At 33.7% G+C, this 12,341-nt stretch overlaps 1 protein-coding gene across 1 annotated transcript in view; it reads right to left on the bottom strand.

The window, feature by feature from the left end:
- DMD (dystrophin) overlaps positions 1-12,341 on the bottom strand; it is a 2,219,276-nt gene that overhangs the window by 322,441 nt on the left and 1,884,494 nt on the right. The window lies entirely within an intron of this gene.

Raw genomic sequence — 12,341 nt, 5'->3', positions numbered from 1 at the left:
CCTGACTTGAGGTCAATTCAGTTTTTTTTTTTTTTTTGTTTTTTGAGGCTTTGGATGTAGGGGTTTTGACTTTATTGCCTTCTTCTGAATTTTTGATTTGATATTCCTTGTCACCTAAGTAACTTTTTATGGACAGGATCTTTTTCTGCTGTTTGATAATTTCCCATCATCTTTCTTGATTTTCAATTCTATTCTAAAGTGGGACTTTGTTTCAGGAAGAGAGGGGGTAGCATCCCAGCTTCATATTTTTAAGCTGCTATTTTCAGAATTAATTTTAAGGACCTGTAAATTTTCACCTTTTCCTAGTATGATCTAAGGAGAGGTGTGTTTGCTATTCTCCTGCACTGTGCACTGGTCTATGAGTGACTACAAGTATTTTTCTACCCTGGAACTGTGACCAGTATCCTACACTCACTGTAACCTCACCTCTGATGTGTTAGGACTCATCCTCACCTTAAGGCTGAGACTCAAATCTGTGAACTAGATCCAAATATAGCCAATACAACAGAGTCTTGTTGCTGGTATTAGCACAGAGATCCTTTTGACTGGTTGTCTGATCCCTTACCAACTGTGGGCTAAGAGGTCTGGAAACTGCCACTACTATCACTGATTCAGTTACCTTTGAGGCCTGCTCCTATTTTGTTGAGCCTGGCCTGCATTGGTGTGGCTTGTGTAAGACGGAGCTTTGTTCTCAACCAGGTAGAACAGACATTTCCTGCTGACCTAAGTTGTTTTGGGCTGGTAAATTGTTTCATTCCATCTTTTTGTAAGTTCTGCCACTCTTGAATTTGTTTAGAGTCAATATTTAAAAGAATTTTAGAGGAATTTGTGGAAGAACTAAGGTGAATGGGCTTTACCCCCTTCCCACCTTGACTCTGTCCCTTAAGAGTTGTTCTTTTTCAAACATTTTTTTTAATTCTACTTTGAAAATCAAGATTTAAGAAATGATTAGCCATGACTGAAAAATAAACATCTTATTTTATAATGTGAATCTATCATCTCTCTCAGACGATAGATAACAAATTTCATTATATATCTGCTTGAAACATGTTTCATAACTATTATTTTCAGTCATGGCCAATGCAGAAATTTATTTTGCTTTGCCATGCTTGCATGTCACAAAGATTCTGTTTTTTTTTTCAACAGGAAGGGTTTAAAAATGTTAATTTCTTTTAATTGAAAAATGTTTAAATGCTTTTTTATACCACACTTCTTGATATATACTTCCTTTCATCACTATCTCCTTCTAACAATGAAAAACATTCAAGGAAAATGGAGGGCAAGGCAACCACTTCTGAAAATGTACTGTATTTTGTTTGAATTCTTTTCAATAGATTAACAAATATGATCACATATTTCTCAAATGTTAACAAAAAATGCTGCTCCTCTGAATATAGGATGTTAAGAATAATGATGAGGTTTCACTAGAACTTTGAAGGAGCTAAAATTTATTCTTTGTATCTTCCTACCTCTCTCTTCATCACCCTAGTTCCTAGAACTGCTACTCAATTTCAGTATACACTCGATTTCCCATTTGTAGAGATCTTAGCATTCAAATATCAGGGTTTGAAAGTGAGCTGATAATGATATATTAGTTAACAATGGATTAAGGTGTTAATCCTTTTAGTGGTATTTGAGTTTTAATAGGGATGAAATTAGAAAGATAACATAGCTCAAGGAACATGTTTGTCAATGTCTAAATTAAAAAAAAAAATCTTACTTTAATGTGTATTCCCTTAATATTCTCTTTAACACATGACATTGTAGCAATTGTAAGGTTACTCAGAGAAACATAAACACTCCTCAGAGAAATCTATAAGACTAAAAAATATTTAGATTAGCTACTTTGGAAAAACTGAGTGGATTTAAAATGAACAGATAGCTGATCTAAAGCCTTTTAAATCAATTCTTCAATATATATTTTGGACAGACTTTGTAAAAGGGAAAAAAGATGGCCCTAGAATCATAAAGGAATAGGATATTTTGATGCCCACTGAGAGATTTGAATAATCTCAAAAGAATATCTCTTTAATTAAAATATTCTTCAGATGATGCTAGATGGCTACAAATCAGGAAATACTATATTTCTTAAAAATTAAAATGATAAAAGATAATATAAAGATCCCTATACATACATGGAATCTGCAATATGTTGCCAATGACAATTTAAATTGAATAGTTAAAAAAAGAAATATTAAATATCAAGAATAAGAATTATCAAGAAATATCAAGAATTTACTCAACACAAAAATCACTGGAAAGAGGGTTGGGATACCAATTAGTAGGCATAAGACAGAGGCCAAAAGGCTATACTGATATATCCATGATATAAAAGGAAGATGACCAAGTTATAAACATATACATATATGTATGTATGTATTCTTTCACTTGAGTTTCCCAGTAGTCTTGTGATAGTATTATGATTTCCATTCTTCAGATAAGAGACAGACAAATAAAGTAGATAAAAAGAAGACCTCAAAGTTAATAAGATATAGTTTTAAATCCCATCTCTAATATATATTAGCTGCAGGGCTCACCATCTCTCAATACCCCAGCCAATGCTCTGAGATAAGAAGTCTTGATTTTTGTGGGTATCAAACTCCACTTTGGTCTTCTGGTAAAGCCTATGGACCCTTCCTCAGAGCACTAGGTTTTTGGTTTTTTTTTTTTTCAATGCATAATTCAAGGAAATGCTAAATTTTAGTTAGATGTTAGTGAAAATAAAGACTTTTTTTTTTTCCAAGTTCATAAACTCTCCCCTTCCCTATTTTTCAGATAGAAAAACTAAAGCTCAGGGAAGTTGAGGTTAAAAAAAAACAAAAAACAAAAAACAAAAAAAACAAGGTAAATATAGGTATGGTTTGATCTGAACTTCCTTCTGATTTCAAGTTGAGTTTATATTCACAATTCTACAATCCATAGGGATGAGAATTATGAAATATCTCAAAGCATGAAATAATTGCAGGATTTTTCTTTTTCTTTGCATCAGTTAATAGAGTTTCTACATCAATGAAACAACAAACATCAAAGTCACAAAGTATAAAAGTTAGAATTAAGATAAAATGCAGAATTTTAGGAAAGGGGCTGGAAAGCAAAGAAAAAAATTTGGGCATTGGAGCCTTCCCAATGTCTCTTAAATTATACTACATAGGGTGGTTGCACTTATATAAGGTCCCTCCTGATAATAATATAATAGAAACTGAAGAACTATGTCAAGCTACCTAAATTCTGCCAAGGTATCAAGTCCTTTATGGGGAAATACATCAGTGATCCAGCACAGGCACATAAAATCCAGCCATGTTTAGAGGCAAAAACCTTCATGGCTTTCTCCAGAGCTATTTCAGTTTGCTTGCATTCCAGGAATTTTTATTTTGTTCCAAGCAGTATTAGACACTAATGGAGTAAGTGCTGAGTAACTGTAGGTGATGAGTAAAAAGCTGCCTTTTGTAGTTAATGTCCGAGAACTAAAAACTAAGAAAAAGGCTGTAATTTTTAAAACATTTTTAAAAATTGTGTCTTTGCACTTAGAGTGACTAATGATGAATGTAAAGGTAGATCTCACAATTTTTCCTTATTAGGAAGACTTATAGTTGGCAAATCTCTTAATATATATATATATGTCTTCATAAAACCATGCTCTAGCCTTTAATGGGTTTTTTTTCCCCAAAATGGACCACAAATCAAAATAGTTGTTTCTTGTGTATAGAGTGTATAAGTGTATAAGGCTTATTCATGTAATAATATAATTTAAAAGTGGGTCATTAGCTATAAGAATAATGACTTATGCTAACCAACAGAGGGTATTAACATTTTTTTTTAAAATTTGGATAACCACTTAAGTCTAATTGGTTTTCTTTGTGATTTTATATATTAATTTTATTCATTTAAAATAATATTCTAAGAAAGGGTTTATAAGTTTTCCCAGATTGCCTGGGTTCCATGGACATGAAAAAGATTAAGAATTCTTGATCTAGGGAGAAAAATTACACCCAAGGTAATTGATCACTTTAGAATCTAATTTTTCAATCTATATTTGTGATTTATATCATAGTTCTATTGTAGAGATTCCAAAACATCTATTCTATCAGTCACTCCTTTGCATATGGTAAGTATAAAAATACTTTTTTCATTCAGTCAGTCAGCATTTATTAAGTGCTTACTGTGCAAAAACAGGTATTGTTTGGAAAGGAGGATTAGGAGATGATGAGAAGATAGCAAAAAAGACATAGACTGAACTCAATGAGATTACAGTATAAATTGAAATAGTGGAGGATTTATCTGGAACATAGCTTTACCAAATATCAAGGCATTTGTTTTGATTCAGAGGGTCTTTTCAAGGTTTTCATAGACTTTTTCTACTCCACTCTCTGCATTAAATGCTAGTGCTTAAGCTGAAATTATTTTCATTGTAGTCTTTTGCAAGTGCTGATCATTAGCCCTGTAAAGTAAGATGACCAAATGTCCCATGAAATTTTTTGTTATTGTCTTGGGGATTATAATAAAATAACTCTATTATGTGCCTTTTCAAGGAGAGCCTGTGAGCTACCCTTCTATTTGGTTTCTGTCTCCTCATTTCATATATAGTGAGAATATCAGATTTGTATATAATTCATTTCTTCAAGTGGGACGTCCACTGATTGGGCCTTAGGCAAGAACTTCACATAATGGCAGGAGTCATTATGCCCAGAAGATGGGCAGGCATAGGTGATAGTGAAATTAATCACTAGATGATGTATCTATATTAATGAGATTACAGATCTATTTGAATATCTTCTAAATATTATTGTCATAAATTTTGGTGAAAATAATTATCGCTTCTTTTTGTCAAGAAATTCTTTTTTTTTTTTTGTCAAGAAATTCTTAATGTCTCAGCATACTATTTTTCCTTGATACATAATGAACAACTGTGGTGACAGGAAATAATAATTCTAAAGCAACTGCAAAGTGATTCAAAGATAATTAGGATATATACATTGCTCTTACATTCATTGAATTCTAATAGAGAAGATATGCTACAAAATATAGTGTGAAATTACCAAAATTACTATAAAATAACTATAAAGTAGGTTTGAATAATATAAGCCATAGCACAATATAGAAAAAGGGCTCTTTTGGAATAAGAGGACCTGATTTTAAATACTTACTCTGCTACTTACTATTATGAAACCTCATGCAAATCACTTAATAACCATATATTCATTCATCAGTGAAATGAGAAGTTGGACTAGGGATCAACTATCTTTTTACTTATCTGTGATAAGTAAAAATTCATACATTACAGTCTATGAATACAAATACAAAAGAGATACAGAACAAAGAAACAACCAGAATTAGGTCACATAAAATATGTTATGTCTTATTCTCACAAGAAAAGATTTTCTTATGACTATTTCCTATTAGCATACTAAAAACCCTGCAACATTTTCTTTTTTTTTTTTTTTGGAGACTAGATCTTCTTATTTCATTTAGGCTGGAAGTATTTCTGGCCCAACTGACTGCTAATTTGCAAGGAAACTTTGACCTGCTTTGCTCTTTTTCTGACCTGGGCCACTTTGTCTCTTCTTATGTAGGTGGGTATTCTCCAACTGCCAGGAGCTCACTATAGTGGTATTAATGTAAAAGAGATTCCTGTTCAGTTTTAGCCCCATTAAAACTTAGAATTCAGACCTCAAGCTATCCACCAGCTTCAGAATCCCCAGGAACAGGGATTAGAGGCATGCACCATGATGCTGGACCAAAAGATTAATTTCATTTATGAAGTACTTCCTAACTGGAATCACTAAGGAGAGATTTATAAAATGGTAGACATGGAAGGGATTTCAGAAATATTATTGGTCCTAACACTTCATTTTATAAAAAAAGGAAAATGAAGTTCCGAGGGTTTGAGTTTCTTGCATCAGGTTGAACAGCTAGTAAGGAGCAGAAGCAAGACAAAAACCCAGTTATTTTAGAATTATTTTCAAGTTTTTGTCATAAAGCACATCTTAAAATTTTAATTAGATTATAACTTGCTTTGAGATTATGTCCTTTTCCCTCATGTTATCTACAGCCAAATGTTTATCTAGTATATAATTGAATAAAGGGTCAAAATCTTTGTTGAACAGATGTCCCAAAGTACTACCCAAGAGATTGAGTCAATTCTATTCCTACCATCTGGGCCTTCTTGTACCTTTAAAACATATACAGGAAATGAGAGCAATTAGCCTAGAATTCTTTGTGTTGTCCCAGTAACTGAAATATCATCATAATAGTTACCATTTATGTAGTGATTTAAGGTTTATAAAGGACCTTGTACATATTATCTCATTTTAGCATCAGAACTCTGGGAGGTAGGTGCTATTATCGTTCCCATTTTATAAATGAGGCAGTTTAAGTGATTTGCTTGGATATTCTCTCCACTCCCCTCACCCAGTTTTTGTTTTCAGCTTCCTCACATGCATTGTCTTCCCCCCGTTACATTATAAACTCTTTGAGGGCATGAACTGTCTTTATTTTTATTTATATTTGAATCTCCCGTTCTTAGCACAGTGCTTTGGACATAGTAAGAACTTAATAAATATTTACTGACTGAGTAATGAAGTCGGTAGTTTATCTTGGACATAACAATGAGATTCTAATGATTGACTTCTTTATAAATGCCTTCACCTCATGGGGGCTGTGATGATTGGACAGGAACTAGAAGTAGCAGTGTTAGGGGGTCAAGAGCTAGCAAAACTCCCATAATAAGGCTTATATTTTTCCTTCTTTTTTCCCTTACCCCCTACTTTGAAGGGCTGCACTTTTGCCGAAATTGTGAATTCCAAGACTCTCTGGCCATTCCTGAATATTGTTACTATCTTCTTTCTTAGTGAGAAGTAGTTCCCACATGGTTTAGCAATATGCTAAGCTGATTTGCTGTTGCATGGATTGGCTGCATTTATGTTTGTCTTAGGATGCAAACTTAATAATTGCTAACAATCATAGAATACTTTAAGTTTTGCCAAGTGCTCTTATAAATATTTAATTTTTATCCTTCTAATCCCTTTGAGAGGTAGGTAAAATTATTTTTTACACAGGAGAAAACTGAGGCAAACTGAGGTATGACTTATTTACAGATAGATGATATGTATCTGATTGAGTATTTAAGTTTTGTTCTTCCTGAATCCCAGCCCATAGCTATCCACTGTGCTACCTAGCTACTTTTAATGAGGGCAGGAAATCTATTGTCTTTTTGGAGGGGGTTTAATTTCTTCAGTCAAAGCAATGAAGAAAGAATCAGGCACTCGGTGGGAGTTTCATAAATGTTTACTGAGGATAAAACAAATTGTTCAGAGCCAATTGCTGGTGAAGCTAAAGCTAGAATCCAAGCCTCTTGACCTCTGGTCTAATGCTTTTCCAAATGGACTACTATGCTCTTGCTCAAGAGAAAACATCTCTGGCCAAAAGACAAACCATGATTATCAAGTAAAGTTTCTATCTTTCTCCACGAGTTGGAAGCTGAGCCAAATGCAAGGCTCCCACAGACTTCAAAGAGGACAGGGTGATTGGATCATCCCTGCAGGAATCCAGCTTTAGAAAAGAATAGGAAAAAAGGGAAAAAAAACCCCAACAAAACCTTACTAGGCCTGCCCCTTTACCCCCCAATCAAACTTTTTATTACAACTGAAGCAGGTATTATGTTCCAAAAGAACAGGATTTTTCCAGGCCACGTGTTAACAAAGGCCTGGGGCACACAATCTCCTTGTTTTTCCTTTAAATTAGGCCCTAGATGCCTGAGTGCACATAAAGTCCAGTTTGTAGGTTACACATACACACATACACTCTTTTGTGCCTGTTAATAGATGGCATAAAGATTTAGAATAATGCCCTTCCCCCACCTTTGCTTCCCACTGTCCCCAATACAAAATGCTTCTATTATTTAGCTATAGCACTAAATGATATTCTGGCTGTAGAAATCAGCTATGGTTTTCCTTCCTCCTTTTCCTTGTCCTCCCAATAATTCTATTTAGTCAAAAACAAAAGCAGCAAAATACATCTCTCTCATGTTATGAGGAACCTAACAGTCTCTGAATTCTACAACCTATTCTTAACATTTTTGAAGATGGTACATTGTATTATATTAAATTATTAATCCTTGAAATCTATTAATCTCATGAAAAAAGTGAGTAGGTGGCAAATACAACTGTTCCTACTGCACAGTGGTGAAATTTCATTAATGGTAGAGATCAGGGAATTCAGCTCCTATTTGATCCCATTTGAAACTGCTTTTTTCCCTCCCTTCAAAGATAAAAAGAAATGTACAGCCATCTTTTTGATATATTTCTTTTTTATAAAGGGCTTTTCTTTTTGGGGGTATATGTGAAGAAATGTTTCTGAAAACCATAAAAATAGAAAGTAAGCAAAGTTAGGAAATTAAGTTAGGAAATGAAAAAACACTAAGGCTAGAAATAATTTTCTAGCCACACCTTCTGGTCAAAAGGTGCTTTATTCAAATTCAGCTGACTCAATTTTTTTTTTTTTTGATATGATCATATTCCCTTAAATAGAGAGAAAAGGAGGCCTTATCTTTTTTCTTAAGAGAACAATACCTAACAATTATATACATTTAAATATGATTTCTATTTTCCACATTAATTTACAGTAGGATGTCCTCATTATAATAAAAATTGCAATCTACTTGCTAAATTTATATTTCTATTCTCCTAATACACTGCTTATCATATTGCATGTATTTAATAAATTCATGAAATCAATTCTCCATCAATCATTATAAACAGATTCCAATAGATTATCAAGATAAACAAATCTTAGAATTTATGTTAGATGCTCTTGTTGAATTACAAAAAGAAAATTGAAAAACCTATGTAGTCAGTACTAACAATGAAGGAAGAAAGTAATTCTGATTGCACATCATAATTTCCAAATGCCAAAAGAGCATACAAAGAGGCATGATGGTTTTAGAGAAGCACAAGAAGGCCTTTTGAATGCGCCAAATATTGAGTTCATATGTAAGAACTGAGAAATGCAGGGAAAGGAGCATTAAAATAAAACCCAGGTAAGCTATACTATAATTCAGACCTGACTTCTAACAAGCTGTGATCTTGGTCAAAGCCTTTGCTTTCTTGGGGACCCTCATTTTCCTCATTTGTTTAAAAAGGAATTTAGATGGACTATATAGACAAGTCTCAGATAAAGAAACTTCCTCTGTGTCAACATATTCTCTTAACCTTAAAAGTCTTACTGTTGTCTAGAACTTTCCAAAATTAAATAAACTGTCCAGAGGCACAAAGCCAGTAAGTGTCAGGGATGGGACTTGAACTCCGGTTTTCCTACTGCTGATGGTTGCTATCTCACCATGATACCTCAAAGTTTCTCACTAATAGGTAAAAATACCATAGAGTTGTCAACAAGCCTCAATAATTGGGCATTGGACAAGATGTAGAAGACTGTGATGGATGAAAATAAAGAGTCTAGTTTCTTCAAAGCTTATGATCTAATTAGGTGGAGGGATGGTAGGATAATGATAATTGTTTTGGTACTCTTTCTGACCACATTTACGGTTTTCTCAGCAAAGATACTGCAGTGATATGCCATTTCTTTTTCCAGCTCATTTTTACAGATGAGGAAACTGAGGCAAACAAGGTTATTGACTTAGCTAGGGTCACATAGCTAGTAAATGTCTGACACTCCACATTTGAACTCAGAGAGATGAATCATTCTTCCTGCCTCCAGGAGAGGCACTCTATCCAATGTGCTAACTAGTTTTCCCAATAGTAATAACAGCTATCATTTACATAGTAAGTGACTTAAATGTTTGCAAAGTGTTTTTCAGACTCATTTGAACTTCAGTAGTTGTTACATATATTATTAGTCATATTTAAAAAATGAGGAAGACAGGGGCATCTAGTTGGTATAATGGATAGACCACCAACCAGTAAATTCTTAGCTTTTGGATTTAAATTAGAATTTAGTTTTTTAATTTCTCTCTCTGTCTCTTTCTAAATAAAAAAGGTGATTTAAAATAAGCATTTTATAATATTATTTAATGTTAAGATGGTTTATGGCCCATAGGTAGCTGTGAAATATTTAATTTTGAAAGCTAGTCATGCCTTTCTTAAGAAAATCCCTCAAAAAGTTAATCTTTAGCACATTTTTGAAAAATATTTTATTTTGATGTATTTTATATAAAAAAAGATACATTTCTTATCACTGTTATATATCTATTTGCATATCAGTGGCAGTTGCCTTTAAAAAAGCAAACAAAAAGACAATTCAAACACAGGTCAAGATTATAAATTGTAATTTCCAGGTAGTAAGCAAAGGACAAAATCTCTCTTTTCTCTCTCCCTCCTTTCTCTTCCACCCCTCCCTTTTTCTTCCCTCCTCTCTCTCCCTCCCTCTTTCTTTTTCTATCTCTGTCTTTCTCTATAAATACAGATTCACACATATATTTGCTATTGATATTTATAAAGTTACTTTACAGCCAATGTTCAGTCATAAGTGTATATCCATTTTTTAAGATTAGGTCAAGCTTAACTGAATTAACCATATGCTATAAAGCAACCATCTGCCTTTCATTTTCTATCAGACATATTTTCTCAGTTTTAGGTAGTTTCAAAATTCTCATTTCTTAGCATATCTAAGGAAACATTTTATAGCTTAGATTTTGAAAGATATCTTTGCTACACAGGACATTTTTTTTTTTTTTTATCAATACTTGCATTTGATTTTCTGAGATACCTAATATAACACCCCAAATCAAATTTTATAAACAACTTTTTTAAGATCATGATGGTAAGACATCCAGGAATGAACAAGAATAATAGTATTGAAGTTTGGTTTCAAAACATATTACACTGAAGCTTCCAGAGGCTTCTTATTTTACTCAAAACACACACACACACACACACACACACACACACACACACACAAACTTTAAGTAATTCATCTTCCTCTCGGCACATGAATGACATTTAACTGTGATGTGATTATAAGAAACAAAATCCCTCAGAGATGCTGCCTTAAAATATTTCTCTTTATAATGTTCTGAGCTCGACAAACCTTGGTAGAAAACAGAATACTCTTAATTATGAATAAATTAACTAAATTAGTAACATGAGATGGATATGCAATTAAAGGACTGTTAATTGAAACTGGAAACACAGCTGTATACGGCTTAGAGATGAATCACACCAGTAATGACGCAGATGTTTATAAAATGTGATTATGTTTAGTGGGAGCACAGTGCTGCAGCTCTCTAGCCCATTCTTATATTGTGTCATTGAAATGCTTTTTAAACCCGTGAACACCAGGAATCAGGATCTCAGGGACAGCAAATGAGGCTCCCTGGATATGCGAATTAGTGTTGTCTCAATGTCAGCAATTTGATTCTCTAGCTTTCAAAGAATGTAGATATGGAGCCAACAACAAACATCTGTTAGTTGTATGGTCCTCAAAAAAAGAAAAAAAACAACACCCCCCAAAAAAGTTGCTGGCAAACCAGTGCCTGCTTAAATCTGGGAAAGACAGTAAAGTATATGTAAACAGTAACACTGCTGTGTGAATGTAAAAAAACATTTAAAGAATGAAGCCTGGAGGCACAATGCAGAAGAACTTGTCTAGAAGTGGTTAATACACCCTCTGCTGGCAGATTTTCTACATTCACTTACCATTTCAGGCAATCAACCCAGAGAAAAGAAGTCTTCATAATTAAGGGAAGCAACGGGAAAATGCTTTAATTAAATTCACCGTATGTTTAAATGCGTCAAGATTGGTCATATTTTTACACCTCTGTATAGATCCAATCTTGTTTCTCCTTCCCCTTTCCAGGTACAGTTATTTGCCCTTGAAAGAAACCCCCCCACCCCAATAATCTGCAGTGTTCCTTTGAATAATGGTGGGGAGTGGGAGGGAGGGTGTTTTGGGAGATAGTCGTGTTACAGCTGTGGTTCTCACAGTCCAAAGGGTATGAGATACAATAGGTCAGTTCAGAAGCTAAAACCAACAAAGTCCATATTCTTGGCCAAAGGCAATTTATTTTTTTTTTTTAAAGCACAGCTCATAATCTCCAAATTACATCAGGCAGGCAGTTTGGTGCTTTAAAAACTATTGGAACCTATACTGTCTTCATGGAAAAGTTATATTTGTCATTGCAAGGTCTATTTTCTACTTTATTTACAAATTAGATAACTCACTATTCCCTGATCTCATTCTATACTCCCCCACTTTTGCATTCATACAGTTGATGCACTCTCATGCCTGGAACACATTCCTTCTTCATCTCCATCTGGTGAAATCTTTCTCTTCCTTCAGGGCCCAACCCAAATAATAAAATGTTGCTTTGTCCTGTCCCTTTCCTGTTT

This window comes from Antechinus flavipes, chromosome 3, assembly GCF_016432865.1.
Source record: "Antechinus flavipes isolate AdamAnt ecotype Samford, QLD, Australia chromosome 3, AdamAnt_v2, whole genome shotgun sequence".
Lineage (NCBI taxonomy): Eukaryota > Metazoa > Chordata > Mammalia > Dasyuromorphia > Dasyuridae > Antechinus > Antechinus flavipes.
The sequence above is the reverse complement of the archived record's forward strand: the minus strand, read 5'-3'. Positions and strand labels throughout refer to the sequence as shown.